Here is a 15,006-nt window from a genome sequence, read left to right as displayed (position 1 = left end):
AGCGGCTTTTTTCTTTAGACAGTCAAACGTCCAGGCAACCAGAGTGGCCCAGTCGACTTGCGTATTTATTTTGTGTTATAATCTGTAGTATGAGTGAATTAGCTTGTCAAATACGATTTTTAAGACTCTATGGTAAGTAATTGTAATAGGCTTATCTTTAAATATCAAGTATCCGAGCAAAAATTAAAAGAAATAATTAATTGAAAATCGGTTTGCGGGGGGAATTGTCATTTGTTTATTTTTGTAGTGTCAAGTGTTTTGTTATTGTTTTGTTTATCATGTAAGTGTAATATTTTAATTACGTATTATATTTGTTTTATATATGAAATTAATCCTCATGATATCTAGTTTCCGATTTTATCTACAAATTACATATAAAATTCTTCTTACGACATTAAATCGACAAGTTATAACAGTATGATCGATACTACTTTATCGATTTGGTTTAAATATCAAATTTTTATTGTAATCCAATTAATTAACAGTAAATCATTGCTTGTAATAGGGACAAAATATCATAAATATAATGTTTATAATATTCAACAATCTGGATGTATTGAGACAACCAAGTATTTCACGTTTTACTTGTGCATTCCGCAGATAAATTGTAGGTATATACTAAGAATGGGTGCTTTATTTTAGTTTAATGCAACAATCCCGTAAGTCGAAGTAATGACATATTAATATCAAAAAATAGGTTATATAGTCTATTTCAATAATAATCAAGTTGTATTAATGTGTGCGCTAATATTTTACATAAAAACTTAATATAATAAAAATGTTATCACATTTCTACCTATAATCTCGAGCTTTAACCTTTTATTTATATATAACTTGGGTTCAAAAACATAAATTTATGATTTTACACGTTGATTTTCTATACTTTTAACTACGTGAATGTATTTTTTATATAGCCATAGGTGGAGTCGTTATGTAATTGTATCGCTTTTAATAATGATGAATCTCGCGCTCGCCGTCGGATAATCTTAATCGCGTCATCGGACGTTTCGCTACCTGCCAGCTGTCATTAATCGGACGTTGCAATAGGTATCCGAGGTTCTCGAGGGTGCTGAGAACGATTTTGTGATCATTTTTCAAATCCAATAGGGCCGCCGTCCAAGATTATGAACACAAAAATTTTGGGTATCGTATCCGAGGTTCTTGAGTGTGCAGGGAACAATTTTGTGATCATTTTTCAAATCCAAGATGGCCGCCGCTCAAAAGTATGATAAATACATTATGGGTATCGTATCCGAGGTTCTCGAGGGTGCTGAGAACGATTTTGTGATCATTTTTCTAATCCAAGATGGCCGCCGCACAAAATTATGTTTTCAGCAATATGGATATCGTGTCCGAGGTTCTCGAGGGTGCAGAAAACAATTTTGGGATCATTTTTAAATCCGAGATGGCCGCCGCTCAAATGTATGATCACTAGATTATGGGTATCGTTTCCTAGGTTCTCGAGGTTGCAGAGAACGATTTTGTGATCATTTTTCAAATCCAAGATGGCCGCCGCTCAAAAGTATGATAACTAGATTATGGGTATCGTATCCGAGGTTCTCGAGGATGCAGAGAACGATTTTGTGATCAGTTTTCAAATCCAAGATGGCCGCCGCTCAAAAGTATGATAACCACATTATGGGTATCGTATCCGAGATTTCGAGTGTGCTGAGAACGATTTTGTGATCAGTTTTCAAATCCAAGATGGCCGCTGTTCAAAAGTATGATAACTAGATTATGGGTATCGTATCCGAGGTTCTCGAGGGTGCAGAGAACGATTTTGTGATCAGTTTTCAAATCCAAGGTGGCCGCTGCTCAAAAGTATGTTTTGAGCAATATGGATATCGTGTCCGAGGTTCTCGAGGGTGCAGAAAACAATTTTGGGATCATTTTAAAAATCCGAGATGTCCGCCGCTCAAAATTATGATAACAACATTATTGTTATCGTATCAGAGGTTCTCGAGGTTGCAGAGAACGATTTTGTGATCATTTTTCAAATCCAAGATGGCCGCCGCTCAAAAGTATGATAACTAGATTATGGGTATCCTATCCGAGGTTCTCGAGGATGCAGAGAACGATTTTGTGATCAGTTTTCAAATCCAAGATGGCCGCCGCTCAAAAGTATGATAACTACATTATGGGTATCGTATCCGAGATTTCGAGTGTGCTGAGAACGATTTTATGATCATTTTTCAAATCCAAGATGGCCGCCGTGTAAGTTTATGATCACAAAAATATGGGTATCGTATCCGAGGATCTCGAGGGTGCAGAAAACAATTTTGGGATCATTTTTAAATCCGAGATGGCTGCCGCTCAATTGTATGATCACAAGATTATGGGTATCGTATTCGAGATTCTCGAGGGTGCAGAAAACAATTTTGGTATCATTTTTAAATCCGAGATGGCTGCCGCTCAAAATTATTATAACTACATTATGGGTATCGTATCCGATGTTCTCGAGGGTGCTGAGAACGATTTTGTGATCATTTTTCAAATACAATAGGGCCGCCGTGCAAGATTATGAACACAAAAATTTGGGTATCGTATCCGAGGTTCTTGAGTGTGCAGGGAACAATTTTGTGATCATTTTTCAAATCCGAGATGGCCGCCGCTCAAATGTATGATCACTAGATTATGGGTATCGTATCAGAGGTTCTCGAGGTTGCAGAGAACAATTTTGTGATCATTTTTCAAATCCAAGATGGCCGCCGCTCAAAAGTATGACATCTAGATTATGGGTATCGTATACGAGTTTTTCGAGGATGCAGAGAACGATTTTGTGATCAGTTTTCAAATCCAAGATGGCCGCCGCTCAAAAGTATGATAACTACATTATGGGTATCGTATCCGAGTTTTTCGAGGGTGCTGAGATCGATTTTGTGATAATTTTTCAAATCCAAGATGGCCGCCGTGCAAGATTATGATCACAAAAATATGGGTATCGTATCCGAGATTCTTGAGAGTGCAGAGAACGATTTTGTGATCATTTTTCAAATCCAAGATGGCCGCCGCTCAAAAGTATGATAAATACATTATGGGTATCGTATCCGAGGTTCTCGAGAGTGCTGAGAACGATTTTGTGATCATTTTTCTATTCCAAGATGGCCGCTGCACAAAATTATGTTTTCAGCAATATGGATATCGTGTCCGAGTTTCTCGAGGGTGCAGAGAAGAATTTTGCGATGATTTTAGAAATCCAAGGGGGCTGCCGCAAACCATTATGTTTTCAGCAATATGGATATCGTGTCCGAGGTTCTCGAGGGTGCAGAGAACGATTTTGTGATCAGTTTTCAAATCCAAGATGGCCGCCGCTCAAAAGTATGATAACTACATTATGGGTATCGTATCCGAGATTTCGAGGGTGCTGAGAATGATTTTATGATCATTTTTCAAATCCAAGATGGCCGCCGTGCAAGATTATGATCACAAAAATATGGGTATAGTATCCGAGGATCTCGAGGGTGCAGAAAACAATTTTGGGATCATTTTTAAATGTGAGATGGCCGCCGTGCAAGATTATGATCACAAAAATATGGGTATCGTATCCGAGGTTCTCGAGTGTGCAGAGAACGATTTTGTGATCATTTTTCAAATCGAAAATAGCCGCCGCTTAAAAGTATGATAACTACATTATGGGTATCGTATCCGAGGTTCTCGAGGGCGCTGAGAACGATTTTGTGATCATTTTTGAAATCCAAGATGGCCCCCGCTCAAAAGTATGATAATTACATTATGGGTATCGTATCCGAGGTTCTCGAGGGTGCTGAGAATGATTTTGTGATCATTTTTCTAATCCAAGATGGCAGCCGAACAAAATTATGTTTTGAGCAATATGGATATTGTGTCCGAGGTTCTCGAGGGTGCAGAAAACAATTTTGGGATCATTTTTAAATACGAGATGGCCGCCGCTCAAAAGTATGATCACTAGATTATGGGTATCGTATCCTAGGTTCTCGAGGGTGCTGAGAACGATTTTGTGATCATTTTTCAAATCCAAGAGGGCTGCCGTGCAAGATTATGAACACAAAAATATGGATATCGTATCCGAGGTTCTTGAGAGTGCAGAGAACGATTTTGTGATCATTTTTCAAATCCAAGATGGCCGCCACTCAAAAGTATGATAACTAGATTATGGGTATCGTATCCGAGGTTCTCGAGGATGCAGAGAATGATTTTGTGATCAGTTTTCAAATCCAAGATGGCCGCCGTGCAAGATTATAATCACAAAAATATGGGTATCGTATTCGAGATTCTCGAGGGTGCAGATAACAATTTTGGTATCATTTTTAAATCCAAGATGGCTGCCGCTCAAAATTATTATAACTACATTATGGGTATCGTATCCGAGGTTCTCGACGGTGCTGAGAACGATTTTGTGATCATTTTTCAAATCCAATAGGGCCGCCGTGCAAGATTATGAACACAAAAATTTGGGTGTCGTATCCGAGGTTCTCGAGGATGCAGAGAACGATTTTGTGATCAGTTTTCAAATCCAAGATGGCCGCCGCTCAAAAGTATGATAACTACATTATGGGTATCGTAACCGAGATTTCAAGTGTGCTGAGAACGATTTTGTGATCAGTTTTCAAATCCAAGATGGCCGCTGTTCAAAAGTATGATAACTAGATTATGGGTATCGTATCCGAGGTTCTCGAGGGTGCAGAGAACGATTTTGTGATCAGTTTTCAAATCCAAGATGGCCGCTGCTCAAAAGTATGTTTTGAGCAATATGGATATCGTGTCCGAGGTTCTCGAGGGTGCAGAAAACAATTTTGGGATCATTTTAAAAATCCGAGATGTCCGCCGTTCAAAATTATGATAACAACATTATTGTTATCGTATCAGAGGTTCTCGAGGTTGCAGAGAACGATTTTGTGATCATTTTTCAAATCCAAGATGGCCGCCGCTCAAAAGTATGATAACTAGATTATGGGTATCCTATCCGAGGTTCTCGAGGATGCAGAGAACGATTTTGTGATCAGTTTTCAAATCCAAGATGGCCGCCGCTCAAAAGTATGATAACTACATTATGGGTATCGTATCCGAGGTTCTCGACGGTGCTGAGAACGATTTTGTGATCATTTTTCAAATCCAATAGGGCCGCCGTGCAAGATTATGAACACAAAAATTTGGGTGTCGTATCCGAGGTTCTTGAGTGTGCAGGGAACAATTTTGTGATCAACTTTTTCAAATTAAGATGGCTAACGCTCAAAAGTATGATAAATACATTATGGGTATCGTATCCGAGGTTCTCGAGGGTGCTGAGAACGATTTTGTGATCATTTTTCTAATCCAAGATGGCCGCCGCACAAAATTATGTTTTCAGCAATATGGATATCGTGTCCGAGGTTCTCGAGGGTGCAGAAAACAATTTTGGGATCATTTTTAAATCCGAGATGGCTGCCGCTCAAATGTATGATCACAAGATTATGGGTATCGTATTCGAGATTCTCGAGGGTGCAGAAAACAATTATGGTATCATTTTTAAATCCAAGATGGCTGCCGCTCAAAATTATTATAACTACATTATGGGTATCGTATCCGAGGTTCTCGAGGGTGCTGAGAACGATTTTGTGATCATTTTTCAAATCCAATAGGGCCGCCGTCCAAGATTATGAACACAAAAATTTGGGTATAGTATCCGAGGTTCTTGAGTGTGCAGGGAACAATTTTGTGATCATTTTTCAAATCCAAGATGGCCGCCGCTCAAAAGTATGATAAATACATTATGGGTATCGTATCCGAGGTTCTCGAGGGTGCTGAGAACGATTTTGTGATCATTTTTCTAATCCAAGATGGCCGCCGCACAAAATTATGTTCTAGCAATATGGATATCGTGTCCGAGGTTCTCGAGGGTGCAGAAAACAATTTTGGGATCATTTTTAAATCCGAGATAGCCGCCGCTCAAATGTATGATCACTAGATTATGGGTATCGTTTCCTAGGTTCTCGAGGTTGCAGAGAACGATTTTGTGATCATTTTTAAAATCCAAGATGGCCGCCGCTCAAAAGTATGATAACTAGATTATGGGTATCGTATCCGAGGTTCTCGAGGATGCAGAGAACGATTTTGTGATCAGTTTTCAAATCCAAGATGGCCGCCGCTCAAAAGTATGATAACTACATTATGGGTATCGTATCCGAGATTTCGAGTGTGCTGAGAACGATTTTGTGATCAGTTTTCAAATCCAAGATGGCCGCTGTTCAAAAGTATGATAACTAGATTATGGGTATCGTATCCGAGGTTCTCGAGGGTGCAGAGAACGATTTTGTGATCAGTTTTCAAATCCAAGATGGCCGCTGCTCAAAAGTATGTTTTGAGCAATATGGATATCGTGTCCGAGGTTCTCGAGGGTGAAGGAAACAATTTTGGGATCATTTTTCAAATCCAATAGGGCCGCCGTGCAAGATTATGAACACAAAAATTTGGGTATCGTATCCGAGGATCTCGAGGGTGCAGAAAACAATTTTGGGATCATTTTTAAATCCGAGATGGCCGCCGTGCAAGATTATGATCACAAAAATATGGGTATCGTATCCGAGGTTCTCGAGTGTGGAGAGAACGATTTGTGATCATTTTTCAAATCGAAAATAGCCGCCGCTTAAAAGTATGATAACTACATTATGGGTATCGTATCCGAGGTTCTCAAGGGCGCTGAGTACGATTTTGTGATCATTTTTGAAATCCAAGATGGCCCCCGCCCAAAAGTATGATAACTACATTATGGGTATCGTATCCGAGGTTCTCGAGGGCGCTAAGAATGATTATGTGATCATTTTTCTAATCTAAGATGGCAGCCGAACAAAATTATGTTTTGAGCAATATGGATATCGTGTCCGAGGTTTTCGAGGTTGCAGAAAACAATTTTGGGATCATTTTTAAATACGAGATGGCCGCCGCTCAAAAGTATGATCACTAGATTATGGGTATCGTATCCGAGGTTCTCAAGGGTGCTGAGAACGATTTTGTGATCATTTTTCTAATCCAAGATGGCCGCCGCACAAAATTATGTTTTCAGCAATATGGATATCGTGTCCGAGGTTCTCGAGGGTGCACAGAAAAATTCTGCGATCATTTTAGAAATCCAATAGGGGTGCCGCAAACCATTACGTTTTCAGCAATACGGATATCGTGTCCGAGGTTCTCGAGGGTGCAGAAAACAATTTTGTGATCATTTTTAAATCCAAGATGGCCGCTGCTCAAAAGTATGATAAATTCATTATGGGTATCGTATCCGAGGTTCTCGAGGGTGCTGAGAACGATTTTGTGATCATTTTTCTAATCCAAAATGGCCGCCGCACAAAATTATGTTTTCAGCAATATGGATATCGTGTCCGAGGTTCTCGAGGGTGCAGAAAACAATTTTGGGATAATTTTTAAATCTTAGATGGCCGCCGCTCAAATAAATGATCACTAGATTATGGGTATCGTTTCCTAGGCTCTCGAGGGTGCAGAGTACGATTTTGTGATCAGTTTTCAAATCCAAGATGGCCGCCGTTCAAAAGTATGATAACTAGAATATGGGTATCGTATCCGAGATTTCGAGTATGCTGAGAACGATTTTATGATCATTTTTCAAATCCAAGATGGCCGCCGTGTAAGTTTATGATCACAAAAATATGGGTATCGTATCCGAGGATCTCGAGGGTGCAGAAAACAATTTTGGGATCATTTTTAAATCCGAGATGGCTGCCGCTCAAATGTATGATCACAAGATTATGGGTATCGTATTCGAGATTCTCGAGGGTGCAGAAAACAATTTTGGTATCATTTTTAAATCCGAGATGGCTGCCGCTCAAAATTATTATAACTACATTATGGGTATCGTATCCGAGGTTCTCGAGGGTGCTGAGAACGATTTTGTGATCATTTTTCAAATCCAATAGGGCCGCCGTGCAAGATTATGAACACAAAAATTTGGGTATCGTATCCGAGGTTCTTGAGTGTGCAGGGAACAATTTTGTGATCATTTTTCAAATCCAAGATGGCCGCCGCTCAAAAGTATGATAAATACATTATGGGTATCGTATCCGAGGTTCTCGAGGGTGCTGAGAACGAATTTGTGATCATTTTTCTAATCCAAGATGGCCGCCGCATAAAATTATGTTTTCAGCAATATGGATATCGTGTCCGAGGTTCTCGAGGGTGCAGAGAAGATTTCTGCGATCATTTTAGAAATCCAAGGGGGCTGCCGCAAACCATTATGTTTTCAGCAATATGGATATCGTGTCCGAGGTTCTCGAGGGTGCAGAAAACAATTTTGGGATCATTTATAAATCCGAGATGGCCGCCGCTCAAAAGTATGATAACTAGATTATGGGTATCGTATCCGAGGTTCTCGAAGGTGCAGAGAACGATTTTGTAATCAGTTTTCAAATCCAAGATGGACGCCGCTCAAAAGTATGATAACTACATTATGGGTATCGTATCCGAGATTTCGAGGGTGCTGAGAACGATTTTATGATAATTTTTCAAATCCAAGATGGCCGCCGTGCAAGATTATGATCACAAAAATATGGGTATCGTATCCGAGGATCTCGAGGGTGCAGAAAACAATTTTGGGATCATTTTTAAATCCGAGATGGCCGCCGTGCAAGATTATGATCACAAAAATATGGGTATCGTATCCGAGGTTCTCGAGTGTGGAGAGAACGATTTGTGATCATTTTTCAAATCGAAAATAGCCGCCGCTTAAAAGTATGATAACTACATTATGGGTATCGTATCCGAGGTTCTCAAGGGCGCTGAGTACGATTTTGTGATCATTTTTGAAATCCAAGATGGCCCCCGCCCAAAAGTATGATAACTACATTATGGGTATCGTATCCGAGGTTCTCGAGGGCGCTAAGAATGATTATGTGATCATTTTTCTAATCTAAGATGGCAGCCGAACAAAATTATGTTTTGAGCAATATGGATATCGTGTCCGAGGTTTTCGAGGTTGCAGAAAACAAATTTGAGATCATTTTTAAATCCGAAATGGCCGCCGCTCAAAAGTATAATAACTAGATTATGGGTATCGAATCCGAGGTTCTTAAGTGATCATTTTTCAAATCCAAGATGGCCGCCGCACAAAATTATGATTTTAGCAATATGGATATCGTGTCCGAGGTTCTCGAGGGTGCAGAAAACAAATTTGAGATCATTTTTAAATCCGAAATGGCCGCCGCTCAAAAGTATAATAACTAGATTATGGGTATCGAATCCGAGGTTCTTAAGTGATCATTTTTCAAATCCAAGATGGCCGCCGCACAAAATTATGATTTTAGCAATATGGATATCGTGTCCGAGGTTCTCGAGGGTGCAGAAAACAATTTTGGGATCATTTTTAAATCCGAGATGGCCTCCGTGCAAGATTATGATCACAAAAATATGGGTATCGTATCCGAAGTTCTCGAGAGTGCAAAGAACGATTAAGTGATCATTTTTGAAATCCAAGATGGCCGCCGCTCAAAATTATGATAACTACATTATGGGTATCGTATCCGAGGTTCTCGAGGGTGCAGAAAACAATTTTGGGATCATTTTTAAATCCAAGATGGCCGCCGCTCAAAAGTATGATAACTAGATTATGGGTATCGTACCCGAGGTTCTCGAGGGTGCAGAGAACGATTTGGTGATCATTTTTCAAATCCAAGATGGCCGCCGCACAAAATTATGATTTTAGCAATATGGATATCGTGTCCCAGGTTCTCGAGAGTACAGAAAACAATTTTGGGATCATTTTTAAATCCGAGATGGCCGCCGTGCAAGATTATGATCACAAAAATATGGGTATCTTATCCGAGGTTCTCGAGAGTGCACAGAACGATTTTGTGATCATTTTTGAAATACAAGATGGCCGCCGCTCAATATTATTATAACTACATTATGGGTATCGTATCCGAGGTTCTCGAGTATGCAGAGAACGATTTTGTGATCATTTTTCAAATCGAAATTAGCCGCTGCTTAAAAGTATGATATTTATATTATGGGTATCGTATCCGAGGTTCTCGAGGGTGCTGGGAACGATTTTGTGATCAGTTTTGAAATCCAACATGGCCGCCGATCAAAAGTATGATAACTACCAAGATGGCAGCCGCACAAAATTATATTTTCAGCAATATGGATATCGTGTCCGAGGTTCTCGAGGGTGCAGAGAACAATTTTGGGATCATTTTTAAATCCGAGATGGCCGCCGCTCAAAATTATGATAACAACATTATGGGTATCTCATCAGAGATTCTCGAGGTTGCAGAGAACGAATTTGTGATCATTTTTCAAATCCGAGATGGCCGCCGCTCAAAAGTATGATAACTAGATTATGGGTATCGTATCTGAGTTTTTCGAGGGTGCAGAAAACCATTTTGGGATCATTTTTCAAATCCTAGATGGCCGCCGTGCAAGATTATCATCACAAAAATTGGGGTATCGTATCCGAGGTTGTTGAGAGTGCAGAGAACGATTTTGTGATCAGTTTTCAAATCCAAGATGGCCGCTGTTCAAAAGTATGATAACTAGATTATGGGTATCGTATCCGAGGTTCTCGAGGGTGCAGAGAACGATTTTGTGATCAGTTTTCATATTCAAGATGGCCGCTGCTCAAAAGTATGTTTTGAGCAATATGGATATCGTGTCCGAGGTTCTCGAGGGTGCAGAAAACAATTTTGGTATCATTTTAAAAATCCGAGATGGCCGCCGCTCAAAATTATGATAACAACATTATGGTTATCGTATCAGAGGTTCTCGAAGTTGCAGAGAACGATTTTGTGATCATTTTTCAAATCCAAGATGGCCGCCGCTCAAAAGTATGATAACTAGATTATGGGTATCGTATCCGAGGTTCTCGAGGATGCAGAGAACGATTTCGTGATCAGTTTTCAAATCCAAGATGGCCGCCGCTCAAAAGTATGATAACTACATTATGGGTATGTAACTGAGATTTCGAGGGTGCAGAGAACGATTTTGTGATCAGTTTTCTAATCCAAGATGGCCGCTGTTCAAAAGTATGATAACTAGATTATGGGTATCGTATCCGAGGTTCTCGAGGGTGCAGAGAACGATTTTGTGATCAGTTTTCAAATCCAAGATGGCCGCCGCACAAAATTATGTTTTCAGCAATATGGATACCGTGTCCGAGGTTCTCGAGGGTGCAGAAAACAATTTTGGGATCATTTTTAAATCCGAGATGGCCGCCGCTCAAATGTATGATCACTAGATTATGGGTATCGTTTCCTAGGTTCTCGAGGGTGCAGTGAACGATTTTGTGATCAGTTTTCAAATCCAAGGTGGCCGCTGTTCAAAAGTATGATAACTAGATTATGGGTATCGTATCCGAGGTTCTCGAGGGTGCAGAGAACGATTTTGTGATCAGTTTTCAAATCCAAGATGGCCGCTGCTCAAAAGTATGTTTTGAGCAATATGGATATCGTGTCCGAGGTTCTCGAGGGTGCAGAAAACAATTTTGGGATCATTTTAAAAATCCGAGATGGCCGCCGCTCAAAAGTATGATAACTACATTATGGGTATCGTATCCGAGTTTTTCGAGGGTGCTGAGAACGATTTTGTGATCATTTTTCAAATCCAAGATGGCCGCCGCTCAAAAGTATGATAACTAGATTATGGGTATCGTATCCGAGGTTCTCGAGGATGCAGAGAACGATTTTGTGATCATTTTTCAAATCCAAGATGGCCGCCGTGCAAGATTATAATCACAACAATATGGGTATCGTATCCGAGGTTCTCGAGGTTGCAGAAAACTATTTTGGGATCATTTTTAAATCCAAGATGGCCGCCGCTCAAATGTATGATCACTAGATTATGGGTATCGTTTCCTAGGTTCTCGAGGGTGCAGAGAACGATTTAGTGATCAGTTTTCTAATCCAAGATGGCCGCTGTTCAAAAGTATGATAACTAGATTATGGGTATCGTATCCGAGGTTCTCGAGGGTGCAGAGAACGATTTTGTGATCAGTTTTCAAATCCAAGATGGCCGCCGCACAAAATTATGTTTTCAGCAATATGGATACCGTGTCCGAGGTTCTCGAGGGTGCAGAAAACAATTTTGGGATCATTTTTAAATCCGAGATGGCCGCCGCTCAAATGTATGATCACTAGATTATGGGTATCGTTTCCTAGGTTCTCGAGGGTGCAGAGATTGATTTTGTGATCATTTTTCAAATTCAAGATGGCAGCCGCTCAAAAGTATGATAACTAGATTATGGGTATCGTATCCGAGGTTCTCGAGGATGCAGAGAACGATTTTGTGATCAGTTTTCAAATCCAAGATGGCCGCCGTTCAAAAGTATGATAACTACATTATGGGTATGTATCTGAGATTTCGAGTGTGCTGAGAACGATTTTATGATCATTTTTCAAATCCAAGATGGCCGCCGTGCAAGTTTATGATCACAAAAATATGGGTATCGTATCAGAGGATCTCGAGGGTGCAGAAAACAATTTTGGGATTATTTTTAAATCCGAGATGGCTGCCGCTCAAATGTATGATCACAAGATTATGGGTATCGTATTCGAGATTCTCGAGGGTGCAGAAAACAATTTTGGTATCATTTTTAAATCCAAGATGGCTGCCGCTCAAAATTATTATAACTACATTATGGGTATCGTATCCGAGGTTCTCGAGGGTGCTGAGAACGATTTTGTGATCATTTTTCAAATCCAATAGGGCCGCCGTGCAAGATTATGAACACAAAAATATGGGTATCGTATCCGAGGTTCTCGAGGTTGCAGAAAACTATTTTGGGATCATTTTTAAATCCAAGATGGCCGCCGCTAAAAATTATGATAACTACATTATGGGTATCGTATTCAAGGTTCTCGAGGGTGCTGAGAATGATTTTGTGATCATTTTTCATATCCAAGAGGGCTGCCGTGCAATATTATGATCACAAAAATATGGGTATCGTATCCATGGTTCTTGAGAGTGCAGAGAACGATTTTGTGATCATTTTTCAAATCCAAGATGACCGCCGCTCAAAAGTATGATAAATACATTATGGGTATCGTATCCGAGGTTCTCGAGGGTGCTGAGAACGATTTTGTGATCATTTTTCTATTCCAAGATGGCCGCCGCACAAAATTATGTTTTCAGCAATATGGATATCGTGTCCGAGGTTCTCGAGGGTGCAGAGAAGAATTCTGCGATCATTTTAGAAATCCAAGGGGGCTGCCGCAAACCATTATGTTTTCAGCAATATGGATATCGTGTCCGAGGTTCACGAGGGTGCAGAAAGCAATTTTGGGATCATTTTTAAATCCGAGATGGCCGCCGCTCAAAAGTATGATAACTAGATTATGGGGATCGTATCCGAGGTTCTCGAAGGTGCAGAGAACGATTTTGTGATCAGTTTCAAATCCAAGATGGCCGCCGCTCAAAAGTATGATAACTACATTATTGTTTATCATATCCGAGATTTCGAGGGTGCTGAGAACGATTTTATGATCATTTTTCAAATCCAAGATGGCCGCCGTGCAAGATTATGATCACAAAAATATGGGTATCGTATCCGAGGATCTCGGGGTGCAGAAAACAATTTTGGGATAATTTTTAAATCCGAGATGGCCGCCGTGCAACATTATGATCACAAAAATATGGGTATCGTATCCGAGGTTCTCGAGTGTGCAGAGAACGATTTTGTGATCATTTTTCAAATCGAAAATAGCCGCCGCTTGAAAGTATGATAACTATATTATGGGTATCGTATCCGAGGTTCTCGAGGGTGCTGAGTACGATTTTGTGATCATTTTTGAAATCCAAGATGGCCCCCGCTCAAAAGTATGATAACTACATTATGGGTATCGTATCCGAGGTTCTCGAGGGCGCTAAGAATGATTTTGTGATCATTTTTCTAATCCAAGATGGCAGCCGAACAAAATTATGTTTTGAGCAATATGGATATCGTGTCCGAGGTTCTCGAGGGTGCAGAAAACAATTTTGGGATCATTTTTAAATAAGAGATGGCTGCCGCTCAAAAGTATGATCACTAGATTATGGGTATCGTATCCGAGGTTCTCGAAGGTGCAGAGAACGATTATGTGATCAGTTTTCAAATCCAAGATGGACGCCGCTCAACAAAAGTATGATAACTACATTATTGGTATCGTATCCGAGATTTCGAGGGTGCTGAGAACGATTTTATGATCAATTTTCAAATGCAAGATGGCCGCCGTGCAAGATTATGATCACAAAAATATGGGTATCGTATCCGAGGATCTCGAGGGTGCAGAAAACAATTTTGGGATAATTTTTAAATCCGAGATGGCCGCCGTGCAAGATTATGATCACAAAAATATGGGTATCGTATCCGAGGTTCTCGAGGGCGCTAAGAATGATTTTGTGATCATTTTTCTAATCCAAGATGGCAGCCGAACAAAATTATGTTTTGAGCAATATGGATATCGAGTCCGAGGTTCTCGAGGTTGCAGAGAACGACTTTGTGATCATTTTTCAAATCCAAGATGGCCGCCGCTCAAATGTATGATAACTACATTATGGGTAGCGTATCCAAGTTTTTCGAGGGTGCTAAGAACGATTTTGTGATCATTTTTCAAATCCAAGATGGCCGCCGCTCAAAAGTATGATAACTACATTATTGGTATCGTATCCGAGATTTCGAGGGTGCTGAGAACGATTTTATGATCATTTTTCAAATCCAAGATGGCCGCCGTGCAAGATTATGATCACAAAAATATGGGTATCGTATCCGAGGATCTCGAGGGTGCAGAAAACAATTTTCGGATCATTTTTAAATCCGAGATGGCCGCCGTGCAAGATTATGATCACAAAAATATGGGTATCGTATCCGAGGTTCTCGAGGGCGCTAAGAATGATTTTGTGATCATTTTTCTAATCCAAGATGGCAGCCGAACAAAATTATGTTTTGAGCAATATGGATATCGTATCCGAGGCTCTCGAGGGTGCAGAGAACGATTTTGTGATCAGTTTTCAAATCCAAGATGGCCGCCGCTCAAAAGTATGACAACTACATTATGGGTAGCGTATCCAAGT

The sequence above is a fragment of the Leptidea sinapis genome, chromosome 24, assembly GCF_905404315.1.
Source record: "Leptidea sinapis chromosome 24, ilLepSina1.1, whole genome shotgun sequence".
Taxonomy (NCBI): Eukaryota; Metazoa; Arthropoda; class Insecta; order Lepidoptera; family Pieridae; genus Leptidea; species Leptidea sinapis.
Note: the sequence above shows the minus strand (reverse complement) of the source record.